At 40.1% G+C, this 25,462-nt stretch overlaps 1 protein-coding gene across 2 annotated transcripts in view; it reads left to right on the top strand.

Annotated features, from left to right (window-relative positions):
• The window catches only part of ROR1 (receptor tyrosine kinase like orphan receptor 1), a 469,060-nt gene that overhangs the window by 44,634 nt on the left and 398,964 nt on the right, over positions 1 to 25,462 (top strand). The gene's annotated exons all lie outside the window — the stretch shown is intronic.

Raw genomic sequence — 25,462 nt, 5'->3', positions numbered from 1 at the left:
TTGCTGAAATGGCAACACCTGGAACAGTTCCTGTGACCCTTTTAGCTTTGGGGAATCAGGCAGCTGCCCTGAGACCTGTTTCAGTCAGCTCAGGGTCAGAAATGCTCATCTGCTTTTGTTTCCATGGAAGAAGCTGTCCTGGAGCTCTGGGCAGACACAGGTATCTTCTGTGCCCTTCAACAAGCAGGCAGAATCATGCATCACAACCTTAGCCTGGTATGACCCCTTAGAAACAGGTTCCCCAGCTTTCTGACATACTTGTTTTCTTGCTTGTAGTTGCCTATGATTTTAGACAATTCCTTTAAAAGACAAATGCAGCTCTTCAGGTTGCTTTAAGGATCAGGGCAGTGACTTTTTGCAGCCTCTTACTACTTCTGTATTTTATTGAAATGTCTCTATTTCCCTCAGCTAGGAGTTTGGATCTACTTTGCCCCATTCCCCTCTCCACCAGCCTTTTTCCTCTCACTTAATTTGTTTCTGTCTACAGCTTTGATCTCTTTGGAGAAAAAGCACCAGGGCACTGGAGTATTATTACTGGCCTCTGTTTGTTTATTTTTGCAAATACAGTATAATTAGTGGTTGGTCTTTTGGCCAGCCTGATATCACCTGACCCTCAGCAGCCCTCATTCTTACAGGTTACTCTATGGGAGAAAAATTAGCTTTACCCATTTTTATTTTCGTTGATGTTGGTGAGAGTCTCGAAGTGATGATGACTTTTTGGATGTGGAAAAAAGCAGAGCCAAGGGAATACCAGTAATTATGCTAATCTGAGAGCATTAAATCTTCAAATATTATGCATTTTTGGATAAGCAATTCTGTTGTTTTTGAAGTGTGGTTGTCTTTTTGTTTCTTGGGTGGTGGCCTGTAATTTTGTATTAAAGGAAAAATACCTAATCCTTCTCTGCTGACTTGCTGTGGAAATAGGACTGACTTATTTCTTGTTTTCTTTTGTGTGTATGCATGCATGATTTTTTTTTGGAGTGTTCATGAAAGGAAGCTAGAATGTGTGGGTCTAATAATATACTACTTTGTGTATGAAGATGAAACTAATAACAATAATAATAACGATAGCATCATTAAAGGTGAGAGACTTTTAACTTTCAAAGCATAATTCCTTATATAAACGTATTTTTCTCAGTCAAAACAGTGATTTCAGCTACTTTCTCTACAGTGATGATGGATTTGTGAGAGCTTATCTGACTGTTCAGGTGAGTTTGAGAGATTCCATCCCAGAGGTTCTTAATTGGAGGAAAGTATAGAATCACCCGGGGGCCCGCTATACATCATCCACACATAGCTCTTGCCCAGGACCTACAGACATGGGCAATACAGAGGTAGGAGAGACCTGCTTATTTGGAAAAAGCTTCCTGGGTGATTAAGAGGCACTGCATCAGCCCACTCCCTCTGCTGGACCCCTCCAGGGATTGTGATCATCTGTCATGGTGTGGGGAGAGTGGGGACACCATGCCCATCTGTGACTGGAAGCTAAGAAGAGCAACTACTCATCTGGAGATTATGTAGAACCCACAACAGCAACCACTCTTGGAACCTGGTCACAGGCAAACTCTATTAATTCTTTTAAGAATTGAATATTTGCCTTGTGCCCAGTGACTGTTCATAGAGGGTCCTGTCTCATGTAACCGTTTAAACCAGTTCTATCACCAGAGAAATGTGTTAGCAGCCCCTTGAAAGAAAACGAGCCTTCAGCTGGATTCAAGAGATAGGATCTGAGGAGAGTGCTTTGATGGATTTTCACCAGTAAGGGTTTCTTGAACCTCGGTTTCTTGGTCCATAGTATGGAGCTAATGCTATGCACCTTATAGGACTGGGAAAGAAGTAGAGAGTCCATAATGCTATGGACTCGGGAAGAAATAAGAGTGACATGGGCTCGGGTGCTGCCTGTTCCATGAAACCTTCCTTAGCCTCCCTGAGTAGCCTTGTCTTCATTTTCAAGACGAGGATAAGAATGTGCAGCTCCTGGGCTTGTTGTGAGGACTATATGCAGTACAGTAAGAAAAACACCTTACTTTCTGCTTGGTACATGGCAGATATTTAATCCATGGTAGGTATCTTCCTTGCTACTTTGTATTACGTGACTCTGAGGATGGCAGGGATCTGTTTTGGACAGCTATCATCCTGAGAGGGTCTACCTAATGTCCTGCATTCCTGTAATGATAGTTATAGTAATGGTAGAAAGAGTTCCCTTTTATTGAGTTCTAGCCATTGTACTGGGCATTGGACATACATGGGGAGAAAAAGATGGATATGGTTCCTGACCTCATTGAGTGTAACAATGAGAAGACTCTAAAGAGAAAGTTTTCAAAGCATTACTCTTCTCTATGTGTATAAGAGGAAAGCTTTAATGTAGTAGTGAAAGTGAAAGTGAAGTCGCTCAGTCGTGTTCGACTCTTTACGACCCCATGGACTGTAGCCTACCAGGCTCCTCCATCCGTGGGATTCTCCAGGCAAGAGTACTGGAGTGGGTTGCCATTTCCTTCTCCAGGAGATCTTCTCAACCCAGGGATCAAACCCGGGTCTCCCGCATTGCGGGCAGACACTTTACCATCTGAGCCACCAGGGAAACTCAGATGTAGTAGGGTGGCTTCTAAATGTGTATTTCATAACATAGCAGGTAGAGTGTGGAACGTGTCTATTGGGAGGAAACTGGAGTTTTGCATTTCCTGCTTGCTTGTGCTTTTCAGTGTGTGGCTATAATGCTGCCCTGCCTGAGGTTTCGGCAGTTAATATTTCCCAGGGCAGCATGATATAAATGCCCCGTGGTCTGTACTTACTAGAAGGATATACCCAGGGCAGAGTGGGGGGAAAGGACCATTTTCAAAGTCCCCTTTGAAGAACTTTGTTGAGCTTTATCTTGAATTTCTCCCCATCTCCTTCCTCAAACATTCCTGGTGCTTGATACACATAAACTATGCCCATGTCTTGGAAGATTCAGGTTTGACCACCGTAAATTGGTTCATATTTCCAGCAGGGCAGTTATTTAATTTCCTGTTGGAAGTCTACAAATGTTGGCACTGTTCACTCTTTGGCAAAGGACCAAAAGCCAGTACAGTATCATTAGTCTGCTCTGGTGTATAGATTAAAGCACGATTGTCTTTAATAAGAGGCCATCCCTGTTTAGGATGGGGCTTGGGGGACTGCAAGGGCATGGGGGAGCATAACCGAGCTTTCTAATCAAAACCAAAGTGCAGTGACTGGGATTCACTCATGAAAAGGGTTAGAAGAAGGGCAGAGCTCTGTTTCCTTGTCTTGATTTCATTTGTTTGGGTTATTTTGCTCTAGACCCTGGGAGAGTTTGGGAGGCTGAGACTGGCCAGGTCTGTGCCATACCCTCATTAAGACTTCTCAACTCCCTCTTCTTCTCTGGATGTATTGCTCCCGGGAGCCACCCATCTCCAGAGTGCCCTGGGGAAGAAACATAGAGTGTCTCCACAGAACCCACTGTAGTAACTGCCATGCGGTAGAGCCGGTATTTACTTACTGAGGCTCTGAAATGAGTGAGGCACTTTGAGATATGAATTATTATTGCTGAGACTGTGCAACGAGATTAAGTCATCTGCAGCCAGTGAGTATCTGAGTTGGGGTTTGAACCCAGTGTGATTTCTCTGAAAGGTTCTTCCTCTTTCCATGTGTTATATCTGGACCCTAGCAGGGTTCTGAAGAAAGAAAGGGCTTGAGATTTTGGAGGGAAGGGTGAGAAGCTTGAAAATTTGGAGCTTGGAGGATTATTTCTAGATGCTTCTTACCATGTTAGCCTTGTCTTTAACTAAAGGATCCTTCAGTGTTGGCTCCTTAGTAGAATCAGCACAGAGATGTATTTTCCCCCCTCCAAATGCTGTATCATGAAAAATGTCAAACATGGAAGTTGATGATGGTAAATTCTTAAGTTCTGCCAATTCTTCCTCTTTTCTCTGTACCAGACACCATGCTAACTGCTTTATTCACCTTATCTCGTTTATTCTTTCAGTATTCCCAATTTATAGATGAGCAGACTCTTCCACAGAGAGGTGAACTTCTTGTTTCTCTAATTAGTAAATTGCACAGCTGAGATTTGAACCTGGTGCGTGGAGACCGTGCTGCGGCATTTCTCTGCATTTCAATGAATTCTTCTTGGTGTTTCTGTTCTTTTTCAATATCATATTATTTAGAAAAGCAGGGTCTAGATGGAAGGTCTTCGAAGGTTACTAATAAGGCAAAATTGCTAAAGCCCCAGAAATTGAAGGCTCCCAGAAGCTTCTAAAGAATCTCTGGGGCAAGATGTAATTTCCTTGAGCACCTTTGTCGGACTTTCTCCAGGGAAGGGGCAGTAGTTCTGCTCTCCCCAGAGTAGCCTTGGAGCTTTTTTTTTTTTAAACGATTGACTCACATCTTCCTTTCACATGTTAAAAAAATCCAAACTCTACCTTGGGTCATCAGAGTGTTAATTTTTTTTTGATAGTGGGATCATCTGTGGCTTCTTCGGACCTATTGATAGGACATCTTCCTTTCCTGGGACAGAAGGTGGTATTTGTAGGCACTGGCTCATGAGAGCAGGTATCAGAGTGTATGTGATTTTTGTAGGGGACTAGGCATGAATGATAATTGGTGCTTTTCAGCATCTACATGTTTGAACCTGCTTCATTACTGATTGGATATGACCTTGAGCAAGTCAGGACTTCCGTGGTAGCCCACATTGTAAAGAATTTGCCTGCAATGCAGGAGACCCAGGTTCAATCCCTGGGTTGGGAAGATCCCCCTGGAGAAGGGAATGGCTACCCACTCTAGTATTCTTGCCTGGAGAATTCCATGGACAGAGCAGGCTGGCAGACTACAGTCCATGGGGCTGTAGCAAGTCACACAGCTTCTTAAATTCTGGGCCTCCCTGGAACAGTAATCATTGTCAGGAGGATAGAGAAAAGGTATAGGTAGAGTTCCTTCCATCAGGAAATTTAATCTTAAGGAGGCAAGACATATATTCATGAAAAAGATACCACTGAAGAGGGAGGGCATAGCAACAGACAGGAATTGCTCTAGAAAGGCAGTGAAGAGAGAAGTAATTTGGCTGGCATAGTTGAGGGGAGGAAGAGAAAGTACCTGGGGCTTAAACTTGGGTTCAAATCTCAGTGCTGTCACTCAATAGGTGTGTAATTTTAGACTCATTGGTCTTCAAGTTTTCATCATAAAATGCAGTTAATAACACCTGTATCACGGTATCATTGCTAGGATTAAGCTTACATAACATATGAAGAGCTCCTAACACAATAGTTCTTGTTGCTATTGTTGTTCAGCCACAAAGTCGTGTCCAACTCTTTTGCAGCCCCATGAACTGTAGCCCGCCAGGCTCTTGTGTCCATGGGATTTCCCAGGCAGGAATACTAAAGTGGGTTGCCATTTCTTTCTCCAGAGGACCTTCCCAACCCAGGGATTGAACCCGTGTCTCCTGCATTGCAGGAGATTCTTTAGCACTGAGCCACTAGGAAAGCCAACCATCTCATAGTAGTTGGCAATTAAAAGATATCTCTTATGAGTAGGAAATGGGGGACCTGAGGCAGGTCTTGATACCAGAACAGGATTTGGGTGTATGAAATGACCCAGTCCTGAAAGTATTTTAGAAATCACCATATCATCAAGAAGCATATTTGAAATTCCAAACTCTTCCTTCTCTTAATAAGGCATGTTTGTTTTATTTAAATTTGTTTGCTTGCTTGGTAAAATGTCATTGGTAAGATGTCAACATGTCAGGCAATTGGGGGTTCTTCCCCTCCCACCCTCATCATAGCCCCTGAAATCTGTTGTAATTTTCTACACACCTGTTTGATTATTTAATGAAATCTATCTTTCCATACTGCAACAAGCACAAAGAACCAGTGTTCAGTAAGAATCACGTTGGCAATGGAGGCTATAATTGCACTATTGCATTTTTTTTCTTTTCGGTATTTTGTTTTGTTTTTAGTTAGGAGGCCAGGAGGAGGGAAAATTGCCGCAGAAGAACTGAAATCCTGGTCTAGCACTCTGAGTGAATTTTTTCTTCCCTTTTTTCTATCCTACCTTGCGGTCATTTCCTCTGTGTGCAGATTAAGGTTTGATGTGAATTTTGAGTTTCGCTGAGATTAGTTCTTTTATGGCCTTGAGGAATGTGTGGATAAAGAACTTAAAACATATCAGGAGTTGACAGTAAAGTTAAAAAGTCAAATGAAAGTTCTAAATGTGTCACTTTCTTGGAGTGGTTCTGTAGTGGTAGTATTAGGACTTTATAAGCATTTTCTCATATAATCTTTCTAACAACCCTTTGTTGTAAGATAGGTATTATTTTTCAGTGTTATTAAGTCATTTGTTAATTTCTTGACAGGTATTGTTTTTATTGCTATTATACAGCTGGAGACACAGGGACACAGATGAGAGAATAACTTATGTGAGGTGATACAGCTAGGAATGACCTGGGATTTGAACCTAGTTCTCTGACTCCAAGCCCTTCCTTTGAGTCTGGGTGGAATACACTCCGCTACAGGCTTCTCTCCTATAGCAAGTAATTCTTGTTTCTGCTTTGTGAGGAACCCCTGGGAGCAGAGGAAGGGAAAAGAGGAATTCTTTGTATTCACTTTTCATCCAACTAAGCCCGTTTGTTTTTTGTTTATATTTTTTTCAGTATTTTTAAATATGTATTTATTTTTTATTGAAGGATAATTGCTTTACAGGATTTTGCTGTTTTCTGTCAAACCTCAACATGAGTCGGCCATAGGTATACATATATCCCCTCCCTTTTGGAACTCCCTCCCATCTCCCTCCCCATCCCACCCCTCTAGGTTGATACATGGAGGAAAATTGCTTTATAGTGTGTTCATTGCAACTAAGCCTTTTTATGCTCAAGGTTATAATGAGAAAAGAAGTACCAGAGCTACCATGTGTTAAATATTCTTTTTGTGCCTGAATCAAAGCACTAAGCAAGGTGCTTTGCATAATTCTCACCTTGAACCAGGTTATCATTATCCTTATTATATTGATGAGCTTCAAAAAAACAAGTACCTTGTCCCCAAATTCACCCAGGAGAACGTGCTGGTGTTAAGATTTGAACACAGGTTTTGGGAATACCATCTTGCCTCCCTATGCAGTTTTTAATGACTTTTGCCTGACAATCACATGATGGTGCTTATGGCTTTAATTTTGAAGACCTTTTAAAATTGTTGCATGGTTGATATATTTGGTAACCATTGGAAACTGCCGAAACTTTTCACTGCTAGATTTGGAAGAAAATAACAGTGAGTTGACGTGTTCGTGATTCAAGACTTCTGGGAAACTGAAAACACCCGTGTGTACTTATTTTGAGTCAATACGTTACTAACGGCTCTGGCCCAAAAGGAGAAATATCTGTCTCCTGAAATTGAGTGCAGGTCTCTTAGTGGCTTACCCCAGCAGGGAGCCAGTTATTACATAAGCTGAATACCAGGTCCATGGGTTTCCCTAGCCTGAAAAAGAAGCAGCATCTGCAGTTATGAGGAAAACAGAAAGACCCATTTCTCTGTGGAGTGATACTGAACAGGCTGCTTCAGCCATGAGAATATTCTGGCCAGAGGAAAATGTAGCTTAAGAAAAGCCCCAGCTGGTCCAAGTAACTTAAGCCCCGCTATTCATGAAATATTATCTGACAGCCTCCCCCTCCCCAAGTGGCTGGGGACTGAAGCAGAATTGCTCCAGGAACCTGTGTTCTCATTTTGGCATTATAGGCTAGGCAGTTTCAAGAAAAGCTGTAATATTTAGATCAAACCTTTGTGTGTGTGTGTGAACATAAAAGCTTTTAATAAATGTACTGGCAGGCTTTCTGTGGGAACCTAGAGCCTATTATACAGAGTGAAGTAAGTCAGAAAGAGACAGAAATATCATATTAACACATGTATGGAATCTAGAAAGATGGTACTGATGAACTGTCTGCAGGGCAGCAGTGGAGACTCAGATATAGCAAACAGACTTGTGGACACAGGACAGGAAGGAGAAGCTGGGGCGAATTGAGAGAGTAGCATTGAAACATGTACATTACCATATGTAAAATTAGATAGCCAGTGGAAGTTTGCAGTATGGTGCAGGGAGCTCAAATCCTGTGCTCTGTGACAACCTAGAGGGGTGAGATGGGGTGGGAGGTGGGAGGGAAGTTCAAGAGGGAGGGGGCATACAAATACTGACGGCTGATTCATGTTGATTAGGACAGAAACCAATACGATATTGTAAAGCAGTTATCCTCCAATTAAAAATAAATAAATTTAAATTAAAAAAAAGAGGAGACAAAAATAATGTTAGGAATTCAAGAGATAATATAACTATAGATACATGAAAAATATTCGATGCAACTTTTTAGCAGTAACTTGAATGTTTATACTGAAAAAAAAAGAATTAACCAACACTGATTTCTAAATAAGGGCTTTTGCACATGTCTAGAACTGTGCTTGCTGATATGGTAAATACAGAGATGAGACATGTAAAACACTAGAATGGAAGCCCCATGAAAGCAGGGATCTATTTTGTTTATTCATGAAGTCTTAATATTTGGAAGTGTCTGGCATATAGTGGATGCTAATACGACATTTGTTGAATGAGTGAGTATAGGTCTCTGCCTGTAAGAGCTTACACCCTAGTTTGTTTGCATCATAATAATTAATGTTTATTAAAACAGTGGTGTGTTTATTACAGAAAATGAGAAAAGAGCAGATAAGTAAAAAGAAAAATAACGAGGAGATAATAGTTATTTTCATTTAAGAAATATGAAAGCTTTTTCTATGTAAACTTTTGAAATATTGAAAGCTTTTTCTATGTAAACATTTTTAAGTTGATTTTATGACTTGCTTTTCCCCCTACTTATCAGTGTTACTGTGAGCAACTTTCTATATCAAAACATAGCACTCAAATAATCAACTTTTAATCATTGCAATATTTAGTATATATGTGATTGTATCACAATTTTATGAAGTTCTATTGTTGGACAGTAGGTTTTCCACTCCCCTTTCTCTCTCTTCTCTCTTTCTAGTTTGAACAATGCTCTGCTTGTCTGTCAACTTTTCCACATATCCATGATTATTTTCTTGGCAATAATTCTTAGAAGTGGAATTACTGGATCAAAGGTCAGAGGCTTTTGATACATATTGAATATAATCATGTTGCTCACCATGAAGATTGGGAAAATGCATAACCCTCTCTACTGAAAGAAAGTGCTTTTTCCTTTACCTAAACCAACATCGTGCATTGTCATGTTAAAATACTTGACTGTCTCCTAGGTTAAAAAAGTGAATATTGTCATTGATGTTCACATACTTTTGATTTGCTAATGATGTTAAAAATCTTCCTTATATGTTTTTGGTCATTTGTGTTTATTCTTTTGTGAGTTACCATCATCTTAGATATTCATGAGGACAGATCTTTTCTTGGATCCTCACGACCCATAGTGGGACTTGCTGTGGCATTTATCTCACAGTTATACCTCAAGAGCCATTGATTTCACCCACCCATCTACCCATCTCTTTATTTGTTGATTTATTCAACAAGTACTGAAGACCTGCTAGGTACCAGGCAGAGAAATAGAGGGTTATAATTTAAAACAGTGCTTTGAATGTTTCTGATATTGTTGCTCTAAAAAACAAAGCTTATATTTTTAGGAAAGACCTTCATATAAATCGATACAATGAGTGGCTACTCGAAAAGTTTTTTCCCTAATGAATTTTCTTTAAGATAATAAAACTGAGCCAGCTTGTTTTTCTAAGCACCCATCAAGGGTAGGTAGACAGAGATCAAGAAAGTTTTTCTGTAAAGGGCCAGATAGTAAATATTTTTGGTCGTGTAGTCTCTCTGAAAGCTACTCAGCTCTGCTCTGAGAGTTAAAAAAAAAGGAACCATAGACAAATGAGCCTCGCTATGTTCCAATAAAAGTTTATTTATAGCCACTGAAATTTGAATTTCATATAACTTTCACATGTCACAAAATATTCTTTTTCTTTAATTTTTTTCAATTATGTAAGAATATAAAAACTTTTCTTAGCCTATACGTCCTGTGAAAACAGTAAGTGAGCTGGATTTGGCCTGGGTTTGTAGTTTCCTAACCCCTGGAGTAGCATACTGTAAGGCAGAGAGGAGCCATTCTGGTGTTGCAAATTTGCTATGAACAACTCCCACAATTCATGAAGGATAATCAAGTTGAGTTTAGCTGGGGCTGGGGAATATCCTGACTCTTAGTGAGGAGCATTGTGTAGCTTTTAGTGTTTTAGCAATATTTAAATTATCGAAATGTATTTTAATTATATATTTACTCATACAAAAAGTCCACAGTTAAGTATGATAGAATAAAAGTCTCCCATATCCTTTCTCAAGGATATAAGACATATTTTGGTGTATTTCTTTTTAGTCTTCATAAATGTATACACTCACATATGTGTGATGTCATTCTCTATAAACTCTTATATCCTGCTTTGTTTCCAATCATATTATATGGGAATATTTTTCAGTGCTGTTAAATATTTTAGTGTAAACTAAATCCACAGTAAGATACCACTACACACAGAATGGCTATAATAATAGTAAAAAAAAAAAAAACCAAAAAACCACCCACAGTAACTTATCCAAGAGAAATGAAGCCATATGTCTATAGGAAAACATGTATGCAGATGGTCAATGAAGCATTATTTATAATGGCCAAAAAGTGGAAACAACCCAAATGTTCATCAACTAATGAATGGATAAACAAAATACGGTATGTCCATAGAATACTGTTTAACAGTAAAAAGGAGCAAAATAGTGATACAGATTACACAGCGCGGATAAACTTCAGACACATTGTGCTAAGTGAAAGAAGCCAGACACAAAAGAACTTTTATTATATGATTATATTTATGTGATATTTCCAAAAAAGGCAAAAATCTAGACAGAAAGCAGGGTAATTTTTGCCTGAGGCTGGAGTTGGAGCGGAAGCTCACAGGAACAGCAAAACTCTTGGGGTGATGCATGTGTTCTAAAAGTTGAATGTGGTGAGGATTGCTCAGCTAGGAGCATTTACTAAAAACCATTGGACGACACGCTTTCAGTGGGTGGACTGTGTGACATGTAAATTATACCTCAATAAAACTGTTAAAAATATTCTTTGAAAACAATTGAAAAAAAATTTTTTAATTAAAATTTTATTTATTTTTTGGCCACGCTACACAGCATGTAGGTTCTTAGTTCCCCTGCCAGGGAACAAGCTAGCACCCACTGCATTGGGAGCACAGAGTCTTAACCACTGGACTGCCAGAGAAGTCCTGAAAACTCAATTTTTAATGGCATCATATTCCATTGTGTGAGTATTCAGTTTCTTTATTCTGTGTAACTTGGAAGAAATGTTCAGAGTTTATTTTCTCTTTAGCTAAAATCCATAATCAGTAGGTTAGATTGGAGCCACTGAACGTAAACAAGACTGATTGAGTGGAATGACTCCTAATTCAGTGGGCAAGGAACTTAGTATGGTCTCAGTTCCCCCTCCAGCAGAGTGGACCTGAGTCCTCTTGTCTGTAAAATCGATAAGAAAAGTGGGCACCAGGAAATAACTGGGCCTAAGAGGGTGGAGAAAGGAAACAGAAAACATAGGAGTGATGGTAATATGCAAGACTGATTTCCTGAGAAGTTTGAAGCCAGAAACTATTACTGACCCTCTGTCTCCACATTTGCTCTTCTCCTGCTGGGAGGAGGTCATTGGGAACCACAGGGTCCCGAGGCAGGTGATCTCTACTGAGGAGAATAAGGAATTGGACCAGGAGTTGGGGTGGCATCTGCTGTAGAAACTGGAGGGTTCTACTTGGCCTCAGCCTCTGCCACGGGTTGGAGCACCATTGGAGCGATTCAGTCACCGGGAACTGTTAATACCTAGGTTTTGTGTTCCCAAAGGGAACCATAGAGCTCATCATAGGAATACCGAGGTTAGAAATACTTTTACAGTCAAGAGTTTAGAAACATAGCTGTGAAATAATAGCTTACCATGTTTGCTTTCCAAGGGACAGCTGAAACTGGTTGAGATTGAACTGGTCACTGATTCCTTGTGTTTCTCATCTCTAGCCGAATTCCAGGTTTTCCTAGAGCACGGCGAGCAGCATCTGAACCAGAGAACACAAAGGAAAAGTGGTGGAAACCTAACTTGTAAATGTTTTTTTCATTAGATCCAGGCTCCCAGCCACCAATAAACTCTCTGCTTTTAAAAATCCTTTATTATTTTGTGAATTTTTAAAAAAAACTTTTTTCCCTTTATTCATGTACTTGGGATCTTCTTAAAATGTTATCAAGCATTTATCTATTTAGTCCTTCCAAAAGGTAACAACATTCTAAGTTTTTGCTTAAAAGAGAGAGGAGGAAAAAAACATTTAATAAACTTGCTGTAACTTGAGCCTGTTGGTGGTCTTGGAAGAAACCCAAATCCAGGTTTGGTTGATACTGTGTAATGTGAATGCAATTAGTAGTGGTTTTTCTAAAGTAGAAAGAGATGTAGAAAAATAATGCACAGCAAATTTAGGTCAGAGCTGGGAAGCTTATAAATCCTTATTTTTGTTTTCATTACTTTAAGTAATAGGGAAGCTTTTGTCTTTATTACATAATTTCCTTAGCAATAATACATTTTAAAACATTTTTTGAGTTAATTTCATATGTTTGATCAGAAAGCCACAGTTCATAACCCTGGGATGTGGCTGCTGGCACTGTTTATGTACAGAAGATTTCTTGTTCATCCCTAGGCAGCCAACACTAAAATCACGGATGGGGGCAACATTCATCACCTGTTTCTTCTTTCAGTAGAAGGTCTGACAAAGCAGTTTTCAAAGGATCCTTCTGCTAGGCAAGGGAGTAAATTGACCTGTGTATTGTTCAGTCACCAAGTTGTGTCCATCTCTTTGTAACCCCATGGACTGCAGCATGCCAGGCTTCTCTGTCCTTCACCATCTCCCGGAGTTTGCTCAAACTCATGTCCATTGAATTGGTGATGCCATCCAACCATCTCATCCTCTGTCGCCCCCTTCTTCTTCTCCCTTCAGTCTTTTCTCCTGCCCTCAATCTTGCCAAGCATCTGAGTCTTTTCCAATGAATTGGCTCTTCATATCAGGTGACCAAAGTACTGGTGCTTTAGCTTCAGCATCTGTCTTTCCAATGAATATTCACGATTGATTTCCTTTAGGATTGACTGGTTTGATCTCCTTTCTATCCAAGGGACTCTCAGGAGACTTCTCCAGCACCACAGTTTGAAAGCATCAGTTCTTCTGTGCTCAGTCTTCTTTATGTTCCAACTCTCACATCTGTACATGACTACTGGAAAAACCATAGCTTGGACTATATGCATCTTTGTCAGCAAAGTGATGTCTCTGCTTTTCAAAATGCTGTCTAGGTTTGTCATAGTTTTTCTTCCAAGAAGCAAGTGTCTTTTAATTTCATGGCTTCAGTCTCTGTCTGCAGTGATTTTGGAGCCCAAGAAAATCAAATCTTCCATTGTTTCCACTTTTCCCCCATCTATCTACCATGAGGTGATAGGACTGGATGCCATGATCTTAGTTTTGTGAAGCTGATTTTTAAGCCAGCCTTTTCACTCTCTCTTTCACCTTCATCAAGAGGCTCTTTAGTTTCCTCTTTGCTTTCTGCCATTAGTGGTATCATCTGCATATCTGAGGTTATTGATATTTTTCCTGGCAATCTTGATTCTAGCTTGTGATTTTTTACATTTTACATTTTACATGATATACTCTGCATATACATCATGTGGTGTTGGAGAAGACTCCTGAGAGTCCCACGGACTGCAAGGAGATCAAACCAGAAAATCAGTTCTGAATATTCATTGGAAGAACTGATGCTGAAGCTGAAGCTTCAACACTTTGGCCACCTGATGTGAAGAACTGACTCATTGGAAAAGACCCTGATGCTGGGAAAGATTGAAGGTGGAAGAAGGGGACAACAGAGCATGAGGTGGTTAGATGGCATCACCAACACGATGGACATGAATTTGAGCAAGCTCTGGGAGTTGGTGATGGACAGGGAGGCCTAGTGTGCTGCAGTCCATGGGATGGCAAAGAGTTGGACACAACTGAGCAACTGAACTGAACTGAACTCTGCATATAAGTTAAATAAGCAGGGTGACAATATACAGCCTTGACATACTCCTTTTTCAATTTTGAACCAGTTCATTGTTCTTGTCCGGTTCTAACCTATTGCTTCTTGATCTGCATACAGGTTTCTCAAGAGACAGGTAAGGAGTTCTGATATTCCCATCTCTAAGAATTTTCCACAATTTTTTGTGACCCACAGTCAAAGGCTTTAGCATAGTCAATGAAGCAGAAGTAGATGTTTTTCTGGAATTCCCTTGCTTTTTCTATGATCCATCTGATGTTGGCAATTTGATCTCTGGTTCCTCTGCCTTTTTTAAATCCAGTTTGTACACATGGAATTTTTTGGTTCACGTGCTGTTGAAGCCTCCCTTGAAGGATTTTGAGCATTTCCTTGCTAGCATGTGTATTGGTGTTGCCCTATTTCAGAGGATGTGATTTGATTCTAACATTCAAACCTATGTGATCAGACTGTAAATTCTTCAAGGACAGGGGTTATGTTATCCTGGTGGTGCTCAGGAAATAATATCTCTTTGTATTCTTACCCTCCAGATTTAAGATGCAATTTTACTCCTCCCAGCTGCACCATTGTCCTCATGCTTCTCCTTGAACTTGCCAGCAAACTCCTGCTTTAGTATCTTGCCATTTTCAGTTCCCTGTGCCTGAAGGCCAGATACCAACCTGAATCACTCCCTCACCTTTTCCAGGTCTTTGTTGAAAAGACACCATCTCAGGGACACTCTACCTATTTTCTTTCTTTCTTTGTTTTTTTTTTTTTCATAATATCACCAGTTCAGTTCAGTTATTCAGTTGTGTCCAACTCTTTGCAACCCCAATAACTGCAGCACGCTAGGCTTCCCTGTCCATCACCAACTCCTGGAGCTTGTTCAAATTCATGTCCATCGAGTTGGTGATGCCATCCAACCATCTCACCCTCTTTTGTCCCCTTCTCCTCCTACCTTCAATCTTTCCCAGCATCAGGGTGTTTTCCAGTGAGTTAGTTCTTTGCATCAGGTGGCCAAAGTATTGGAGCTTCAGCTTTAGCATCAGTCCTTCCAGTGAATATTCAGGACTGATGTCCTTTAGGATTAACTGGTTTGATTTCCTTGCAGTCCAAGGGACTCTCAAGAGTCTTCTCCAATGCCACAGTTCAAAAGCATCAGTTCTTCAGTGCTCAGCTTTCTTTATGGTCCAGCTCTCTCATCCATACATGACTACTGGATAAACCATAGTTTTGACTAGATGGACCTTTGTCGATAAAGTAGTGTCTCTGCTTTTTAATATGCTGTCTAGGTTGGTCATAGCTTTTCTTCTAAGGAGCAAGTGTCTTTTAATTTCATGGCTGCAGTCACCATCTGCAGTGATTTTGGTATCACCACCATCGGATAATCTGATTTGCTGATAGACTGTATATCCTGTCTATTTATTTGGTTTATTGTTTGTCCTGCCACCACTAGAATGTGAGCTCCTGGGCAAGGGTTTCTGTCTGATTTGGCCATTGCTGTGCACCCAGTGCTGGAAACATAAGAGTTGCTACAACTTGAATGAGTGAATGTTCCACTACTTGCTGGTTACGTAGTAGTGGTGGATTTGTTTGTTCTCTTGGAACAAACAAATTTTGATTTGTTTGATTCCTTTGTCTGATTCTCCATTGTTCCATAAAATGGCATGTATAGGTCATATAAAAGCACATTCATGCTCTGTCATGCAAATGCCTTCATTTGTGTCTTTCCTTTAACAAGCCAGACCCCAATCCCGCCTTCATAGAGCTTAGTCTTATGGGGGAATTGGACAAATGCGTGAATGATCCTAGTAAACTGGGCTAGCAGCCCTGATAGGGAAGGTGTGATGAGCTGTGGGAGCACCTCTGAGGGACTCCTAACCCAGATAAAACCAGGGAAGGCTTCCACGAGGAAGGGACATTGAAACTGAGATCTAGCGATGGAATTGGCGTTGAGCAGGCAGAGTCAGGGTGATGCTCTAGGTGGAGTGAAAAGTATTCCAGGCAGGAAGGATAATGTGTAGAGTCTGGAAGTGAGGGACCATGAAGTATGGGGAAGACTGAAAGTCATCCAGTCTATCTGGAGCACACATGTGCAGGTGGCAAGTTAGACAGAGGTGTGGCTTGAGATGTAGTCTGGGGACAGATTAGGGAGAGCCTAGCAGGCCATACAGGGAGCTTGGGTTTGTGGATCTAAGGGTATTGTGGATCCATGGAATGGTTTCAAGGACAGGACTGTCTTGTCAGACACAACAGTCATTTTATGGAGTAAGACAGTTTTTTCTCCCTTGATGAGAAACTTGAATATAAATTCTCTAAAAGGAAGATTGAAAGTTAAGTCGCTCAGTCGTGTCTGACTCTGCGATTCCATGGACTGTAGCCCACCAGGCTTCTCCATCCATGGGGTTTTCCAGGTAAGAATACTGGAGTGGGTTGCCATTTCCTTCTCCAAAAAGGAAGATTATGAAAACAAAAAAGCCAGAAAGTGAATCTTTAGACTCCGTGAAATCTGCTGAAATTCTATTGAATCTGACTGGTGAGTTTCACAGCAATAAATTTAAGGATTCCGCCCACCCCTCCCAAACACACATACAAATGCTTAAGAAGCTTAATTATCTTTGGGTGCATAGCTCACAGCTTAAGTTAGGGGACATGGTATTGCTACAGACATAGAAACTCCCATTGAACTTCACATCACAGTGGGGCAGACAAATATAGCAAGAATGAGGAAACAGAGAAGTTTCTAATCTTAGCATTTAGACCCATAAGGTGTGAGTGTTCCTCCTACTCAGCACCAATTGCCAATGCAAAAAACAAGGTTGCACCTTTAGGGCATAAGGTGGTGGAGGAGATAGCAGGCAGATTTTGGTCCTGTCCTTGCAACTTATATATCATGATGTGGCTTTAGGAACCACATAACCTCTTTGAGCCTCAGTTTCTTTTTCCTGAAAATGGAGTTAAGGCTATCTGTCTTTCAAATTTGTTAGGATTCAGTAAGATAAAGTACAGTCAGCTCTGCTATAGCATTTATTTTAAAAACACAAATTTGTTTCAATCTGATTGATAGAATAGAGAACTATTTGAGGGTAATACGGATTTCATGTTTGTTTATGATGGACTTTATCTGTGAGAAATGCTAGGTGAACTCAGAAAACTGTACCCAGCAGAAGTGAGCTGCAGAACATGCATCTCAGATATTTACGGGCTCCTGCAGTTCATGTGTGTTATGAGCCACACCCATCCACACCTGGTGTTACAAATTTCTGATTCCTAGTAATCCTCTGCCCACCACTTCTCAATAATCCGCAAGCTGCAACCCTTCCAGCACCCACTTCTACAAGCAAACTTCAGGTCTTTTCCAAGATAAACTATAATGTTCATTATTAATGTACATCTAAACCATTTAACATGCAATACTATGCTACGGTGTTTATTGGATCCCTATCTTTTATTCTGTGTCACTAATACAGTTTTTGGATGGTGTGCCCCAATCCTATTTTCTCCTAAGCTGTGTGGTTTTTATTACAGTGTAGTGATTTTTTGGAATTTGTATTTGCTGTTATAGCAGACCTGTCTCTATCTACATCATCTAATGCAACTCCTGGCAGACTGTGGACACTTAGGAAAAGATAGCACTTTTACTACTATCAATATTGATCTCCTTAAATATGATGTTGGATTGTGGCAAGGATAAGTATTAATAGTTGGAGTATTTAATTGCTTGATTGTGAGTGAAATGGAACAGCTGGGTTGGAAGGGTTTTGTTGCCTTTGTGTTTTTCCGAGTGTGTAGTGGTAGACGGACCACTATTGGGGTGTTGTTGGTGACAAACCAAGTATGTCAAGAAAAGAGCAAGCTGGGAAGAGTGAAGACATGGTCATTAAAAAAATGGTCATTAAACAATGTAGAGCACTGCCCTGGGGAAGAAGGGTTGCTTTGTATTGTAAGATTCCAGGGCTTGTGAGCAACTTGTCACTTATAAAGCTCAGGGCTCTGCTCTGCACAGCGGGCAGTGGCTGCTGTGGGACAGGTGAGGAGTCAAGAGAAGTGAGGCAAGGGCTTGGAGATTCTACCTTTGAAGTTCCTTTTTAAAAAACTAAAAAAAAAAAAAAAAAAAACTAATAATAATGTGTAAAAACAGATAACTACAAGGCATACCAGGGTCAATTTTACACAAAAACAAGCCAGAGTTTTCCAGCAAAACTTCTGCTTACCTTTTTTTAGTGGTCTAAAAGAATAGCTTGCACATGGACATATTTATACATGATTTCTTTAGTCATGCCCTTGGACTGGAAATATAAAGACCCCGCTTTATTTATGGCTCCTGGCATGCTTTGGAAAAGTGAAATCACATTGGTACCTTTTCCATCCAGAGCTCTTTTTTTCTTCTTCTTTTTTATTTTATTTGGGGGGTTTTGTTTGTTTGTTTTTGTTGATTTTTTTTTCAACTTAAGGAGAAAGTGCAATTTGTTGCTGATCTGGATTTAATTTCTCTCTAACATTCTGTTTGGTTTCATCCTTTCCACTCTGGCCAGGCTGTTAAACTCTTGGAATAGTAAGACTCTTGGGATAGTAAGATGTCACCTTCATCTTGGATGTTCTGAGTCAAGCAAAGGGGGAGAAGTGCCAGGGCATTTGAGTTGAGAGTTAGCAGAGTCTGCATCAAGTATTTAAAATGGGATACTTGGAGCCTGCAAACCAGAGGCCTTAGTATAATATCACTAGGAGAATTATTTTAGGACCTCCAGATAAATTAAAAACTAAATTTTGAGCAGTCTGTCTATATACTTATATATAAGATTCTAGGTAGAAGGTGTTTCAAATATATTCAATTTTGTTAAATTAGTTTTCCCTTTAATCATAGAAGGGGTACCGTTATTAACATGCCAAATCTTAACAAAACTATAAAGAAACTTAGAGTGCAGTATTCTTTTATGGCAACACTCTTACTCCAGTGCTTTGAAAATGATGTCGTCTTTTTTAGTTTTTTTCTATGAAGAGTACGTGGGGTTTAGGCTTGCTGTTAAGTTGATTTTCCTAAAGCCAAGAATTATTACATTTCTTCCTCTGAGATCTGTTCTCCTCCCTTTCTAGCTCTCTGAAAATGTGGATGGTCTTTGCACATGGGAGTTTCTGAGCTCTGTGTATTGGCTGTAAGAACACATGGGAAATGGACTGCTGTGTTGAGATCAATCTGTGTGAGGCAATCTGATGGGCTGGTCTGGACTTGTAGATAATGTCCAGAAGGAGCTGGCTAGCACTGCTGTTTTCCCCAGCCACAAACCTAGATAAATGATCCTACTTGGCAAATGACTCTAATCAACATTTCTAGCTCTGCTGAACATGGATGCCGTGGCAAGCACATAGGTCAATCATTGGCTGGGGCAGGTGGCCCCATCTGGTCAACCTCCTTCCTGAAGCCTGATTTACCAGTTGTTTTCACCTCCTTCCTTCCATAAAACCATACAACTTTAAATACCTTGGTCCTGTCTATTTTGGTGGATTTCTGCCTTCCTTAGTCTTGCATAATAGAAAGAGCATGGGCTCCAGAAGCTTGGGTTTAAATCCAAGTTCTGTTATTTTTTGACTTTGCAATTTTAGGCAAGTGACTTAATCTCTTCTAAGCCTTTGCTTATTCATTTTAAGAATAGTATCAATCATCTCTCCCTAGCAGAGCTATTGAGATAATATGTAGTGTCCAACACAGTGCCAGGCACACAGAAGGCTTTCCGGAACTGGAATCCACTCAAACTTTACCACTTACTTTTTTATGAGTAGGCCAATTACTTTAATCCCAGTTGACATGCCTGCAGAGCGACAGAATTAGTTGATCTTACTTTCTTCTTTGTGCCAGGCTCAGTCCTAGGTCCAGGGTCTTCACAGAGGAGAAAGAAAGGAGAGTGTCTAGGAAGGTACTCCCAGCTTTACTTAGATCCATTCATTTAACAAATGTATTTTGACACCTACTGTGTGCAAAACCCTATTGAGGAAGATACTAAGATGATTCCATTACTAATTTAGTCCACGTTTATAGGTTGTCTGTTTTGTGCCAGATAGTGTTACAAACACTAGGGGTAGAAAAAGCGTGTGGGTTAGCTCCTTCCTTGGAAAAGCTCACAATGCAGTAAAAAACACCTAATGGTGGGAAAAACAGATGAAAATTAACGTGATCTGGTTGATAAAAGGCACTTGCTTTGCTGAGTAACGCTGACTGCACACAGCAAAATAAGTTGCATTTTCCCAAATATTTAGATCTGGAAACTTAGGGCTTCACTGAGGCAATATGTTCTCATTTTGCAGCTGAGGAAACAGCCCAGGATTGGTTCATATATCACACATTTCAAGGAAAAGTTAAGCTGAGTCCGGCCTCCAGCAGCTTTTATCTGTGGTTGAACCCACTCCTTTTTTTGATCCTATTGTTATCAGTAGCAGATGTGCTCTTCACCTTTTGTAAACTATCCCGTTCCAATTTCCCAACAGCTCTGCTGGGATTAGGACCATTATGAATTAAGGGAACTTGCTCAAGGTTGCACAACTTGAAAGAGTCAGGATTTGAACTTAGGTCTATCTGATTCCAGGGTCCCAGCCCTTAGCCTCTATCCCATAATTATCGATGATTGATCTTCACTGAAGTATCTGTAGGCTGTTGTAAGCTTTGGGGACTGTGTGTGAAAAAAAAGACAATGCTATGAATTGTTTCTTAGGACTTGCTTATTTAAACCACTGGGAAAGCTAAATTTATGAACAATAAAAAGACCCTATAGGTGTCTGTATGCTAAGTGTGGCCAAAAATAAACAGGAAAAAAGTTATCATCAAAAAAGTTCCCCTGGGACTTTCCTAGTGGTCCAGTGGTTAAGAATCTGCCTTCCAATGCAGGGGACACTGGTTTGACACCCTAATGGGGGAACTAAAATTCCACATCCTATGGGGGCAACTAAGCCCGCTTGCCACAGCTACAGAGTTATGAGCTCTGGAGCCTGTGTGCCACAACTAGAGAGAAGCCCGTGCATCACAAGGAAGGTCCCGATGCAGCCAAAAATAAATACTTAAAAAGTTCTCTTACATCCGGTTTCTTAAGATTTCATAATCAGAGGGGTAATTGTGAGCAAATGAGTATAAAAAGACCTCTGCAGAATTTCTGTACTTGGCACAGATCAAACCTAAATTCTTAAAATCACTGATGCCTTATTTAAAGAGCTTAAAATTCTGAAGATGACTGTTCCACAGCCAAACAAAAACACCCCCTGGCTCCTTTGTGACCACTAATGCAATTGACTTTCCACCTTTTAAGAATGTCCCCACCCCCTCCTCCTTGTCTTCCAATTAACTCACGTTTATTTTATATAAAGCTCATGGGCCTGTTGAGTTGATAATGCTAAAGGCTGACAACCACATAGAGGTACGTCTTACAGTGATGAAGTGTGTGAGCGTGTTTGAATTTTCTGTTACCCAGCATCAAAGACACCGGGGCTCTGTCCTGGGTGAGTGGCAGGAGAGACCAGACTTCACTTGGCCAAAGCAGCGGGGTTCTAATGGAATGTTTCTGCTCCCCTTAAAAAAGGTAGTCAAGCATCTGTACTCCCCACTGAACTCCAATTTCCATTCTGCTTTGAAATTCTGCTTGCTCTGTCAGTGAGAGCCATATGACAAATGTTCAGTATGTCAGATTTGTTTTCCTTTTAAACTACATGTGAATTTCACCTTCAAAGTAGGGCTATGTTAATTTCCCAAAGCTCTTTAAATAATTGTATTCTTTTAAAAACGTACATTCTATTATTCTTTTTTGGGTTGTGTTATGACTGGTGTTTGGAAAGTGGTTAGAGGATCACGCGACGGTTGCATATTGGGTAGTGTGTATGTGATACACATTCCCAGATGTAAACAGCCGCTAAATTCATTATCTAGTTTGTATAACTGTTCTACTCATTTCACCAGGCTCAATTTAGTCATTTCCGGCTAGCAGAGTAGGTTTTTTCCTTCAAAAAAGTTGTTTGCATAAGCTTTTCTGAAAAGCATTAGTTTTGTCATATTCATGTTTATGTTGATAATTAATTGTTTGTGACTGCCAAAAGAAAGGGTGTATCTAATTGTGCGTGGACCAAGTTACTCTTTTTGTCGTGTTTATATGGTGACTAGTTCATACATTAATCGGTTACCTGTAACATCTATTCAGAATTTCAAAGAATGAATCTACACATCTAGAATGTTTGTAAGTTTCCCTTGCCTTAAAAAGTCAGTTGATTAGTTTATAGAGAAGAGAGAGTCTAGGTGGACAGGGAAGTCAGGTCTTGTCTTTCTAAGAGGAGCCATTCTAGAATGATTTTGGTAAAATAATGTTTGTCTCTAAATCATTTCTCTATCTATTTACCTATATTTCTATCTACCCATTAATCTCTCTGTAAAGCAAACATCCCACTCACTTAACAAATATAAGGAGTAGTATAAATCTTGAAAGAGATTAATACTTTCAGCAAAGAGATCAAGCAGTGACAGAGTACTAACTGTCTGGTCTCTTCCATCTCTCCATTCTCCTCCTCCTTCAGTTTGATTTACTGCAATTAGAATTTTACAAATAACTTATGTCCATTAAAGAAATAGAATATTGAGAAAGTGAAAAACTGTTCAGTCTCCCTTAGGCTCAAACATAATCACTTTTAACATTTTGGTATATTTCCTTCTAGCCTCTTTTGCCCTATGCATCCATGTTTAAAAGTTCCATGTGTGATCCTCTTGTGATCATACACTATTCTGTATCAAGCTTTTTTCACTTAACGTGAAAATATTTTTCCAAATCTTTATAAATATTTTCTTTCATGTCTGTTACCCACAGTGGGTACAGTCTACATAGTTTATTGAGCCATCACTTGATGGTTGAATATTGGGTATTTCACCTACACTATCTTTTTTTGGCCCTGCTGCATGGCATGTGGGATCTTAGTTCCCCGACCAGGGATCAAACCCATGCCCCCTGCAGTAGAAGCATGGAGGTTTAACCACTGACTGCCAGGAATGTCTCTCACCTCCACTGTCTGTGGAAATGAAACACCAGTAACAACAAAACAACATCAAACTTGAATTCCATGATGATCCAACACTGTAGCTGTACATCCTATCTGCCTGCTGTGTTATTCACATGGAAGTGAGGGGAAACCCCTCTTCATCCGTGAGAAGTGTACATGAAACTAACCAAGGAAGTGTTTATGAACAGCCAACAAATCAGTAAGAAATGAGGACTGGTAAATGGAGTCATTTTATTTCATAAAGGTACCTCAGAGCTTTAAGCCCCACTCCCCTCGATTTTCAGTCAGTTTAGATTTCAGGGGTCAGTACATGATGCACCGTGATCTTGCCTTACACGGAGTTCAGTGTGAGACATCAAATTCTCCTTACTGAATTTTCAGAATCTGTGAAATAGGACTCCAGCCAGCCTGGAAAAGTCTACTTGTCTGTTTAGGTATTTATGAATGATCTTTCAATACTGGGTAGAAGACTATTTGTAGTTGTAGATGGAAGGTAAATGCTCCCAAAGATCCCTGTGCTTTTCTTTAAAAATATAAGTTGTAAAAAGTGCATTCCTTTTCTCCCTGAGGAGGCAATTTGGCTTTGGACTCTGGAGCCAGACAGCCTGCACTGACTTCCTGTTCCACCACCGTCTGCTGGGTGACCTTAGACGAGTTATCTGAACTTGTGTAGGTGAGCAAGCTTCCAGTTTTCTCATCTGGAAAATGGGGGTAATACTACTCATTCATAGGTGTGTTGGAATGGTTTAAATAAGTTAAACACAGTAGGCACTCAGTAGGGTTAACTATTATGTTTTCCCCAGGCTCCTAAAGTTGTGCATTTCTAGTGCTTTAGATCACTTCTGTGCATGTGTAATGTTCTTCAGCATCCCTCAGTGAGGGGCTTTTCTCTGAGCACTTCTTCCCCAACTGGCTTATGATAATCATAATAATTTCAGCTACCACTTAGAGGGAGTACTACGTGCCAGGTGCTCTGTATTATATGTATTATGAAGTGTATTATTCCGTTTTCACAGGTGAGGAGACGAAAGGTTGTAAAGGGTAAGTAACTTGCTCAAGGTCATAAAATTGCTGCATGTAGGTCTAGAAACTAAATTCTGGTCTGGCTTATTTGCCACCACAAGGCTTTTGTAAATTCCTCTAAGGAGGGAACTTTTAAAATCTGTTACCGCTTTTTTTTTTTTTTTTTAAAGATTTTTTGATATGGACCATTTAAGGTCTTTATTGAATTTGTTATGATATTGCTTCTGGTTTTTTGTTTGTTTGTTTGTTTTTTGGCTGTGAGGCATTGTGAGATCTTAGTTCCCTGACCAGGGATTGAACCTGTACCCACTGCATTGTAGTGTGGCGTCTTAACCACTGGACCACCAGGGAAGTCCCTGCTTACAGTTTCCAGTGCAGTTCTTTGAACAAACATGGTAGATCCTCAGTCAGTATTTTTTTAAAAATGAATGAATGAAAAAGTGAAATCGCAGATAAGAGAACTTGGAACTCTTATCTAGTAAGAAAACCAATCGTACTGCTTTTTAACAGCCGTGAAATTATTAGTCTTAGAATTATGTTCTGCTTCTGAACAGAACATTGCCCATGAGAGAATGATAGATTTGTAATTATTTGCATATGACACTGGTTGTATTTCATGTGAAACAAATTTAGACACTGTATGTGAGATCCTGATTTGAGAAAATCTAGCATTACATAGATAATTGTTGCAGCAACTTTAATTTAAACAAAGTGAAGTGAAAGTTGCTCTTTGCGACCCCATGGACTATACAGTCCAGGGAATTCTTCAGGCCATAATACTGGAGTGGGTAGCCTTTCCCATCTCCAGAGGATCTTCCTAACCCAGGGATCGAACCCAGGTCTCCCACATCGCAGGTAGATTCTTTAGCAGCTGAGCCACAAGGGAAACCCAATTTACACAAAGGCTCTAGCTAATTCTAGGTCTAGTTTGGCCATTTGGTTAACAGACATTTATTTAACAAATACACTGGGTCAAGCCCTCTGCTGGGCACTAGGAGTTTAAGGATAAATATGATGGTTCCTTTGAATGCTCTGCCTAAGCTCCTGGAGAATCCAGCAGTCTTTTTATATGTTGGATAGAGGACATTATGCACTCCCATGGTTTTGGCGAATGGCCTGTATACCTATATCTTTAACAGAGCCCCTCCTTTTTTGACTCAATCAGCTGTTTGCTTGCTATGTCCACAAAGAGGTCTCAGAGGCCTCCAAACTGAATTTATCCTTGAATCTCTAGGCTCCCTGTGCCCCAACCTTGTACTTGTTATATATTTTATCTTAATTGGTGGTATCACTGTCCTCCCCTTCATCCAAACTAAAACACTCAGTAATCTTTGATTCA

The sequence above is a fragment of the Bos taurus genome, chromosome 3 (assembly GCF_002263795.3).
Source record: "Bos taurus isolate L1 Dominette 01449 registration number 42190680 breed Hereford chromosome 3, ARS-UCD2.0, whole genome shotgun sequence".
Classification (NCBI taxonomy): Eukaryota; Metazoa; Chordata; class Mammalia; order Artiodactyla; family Bovidae; genus Bos; species Bos taurus.
The sequence above is the reverse complement of the archived record's forward strand: the minus strand, read 5'-3'. Positions and strand labels throughout refer to the sequence as shown.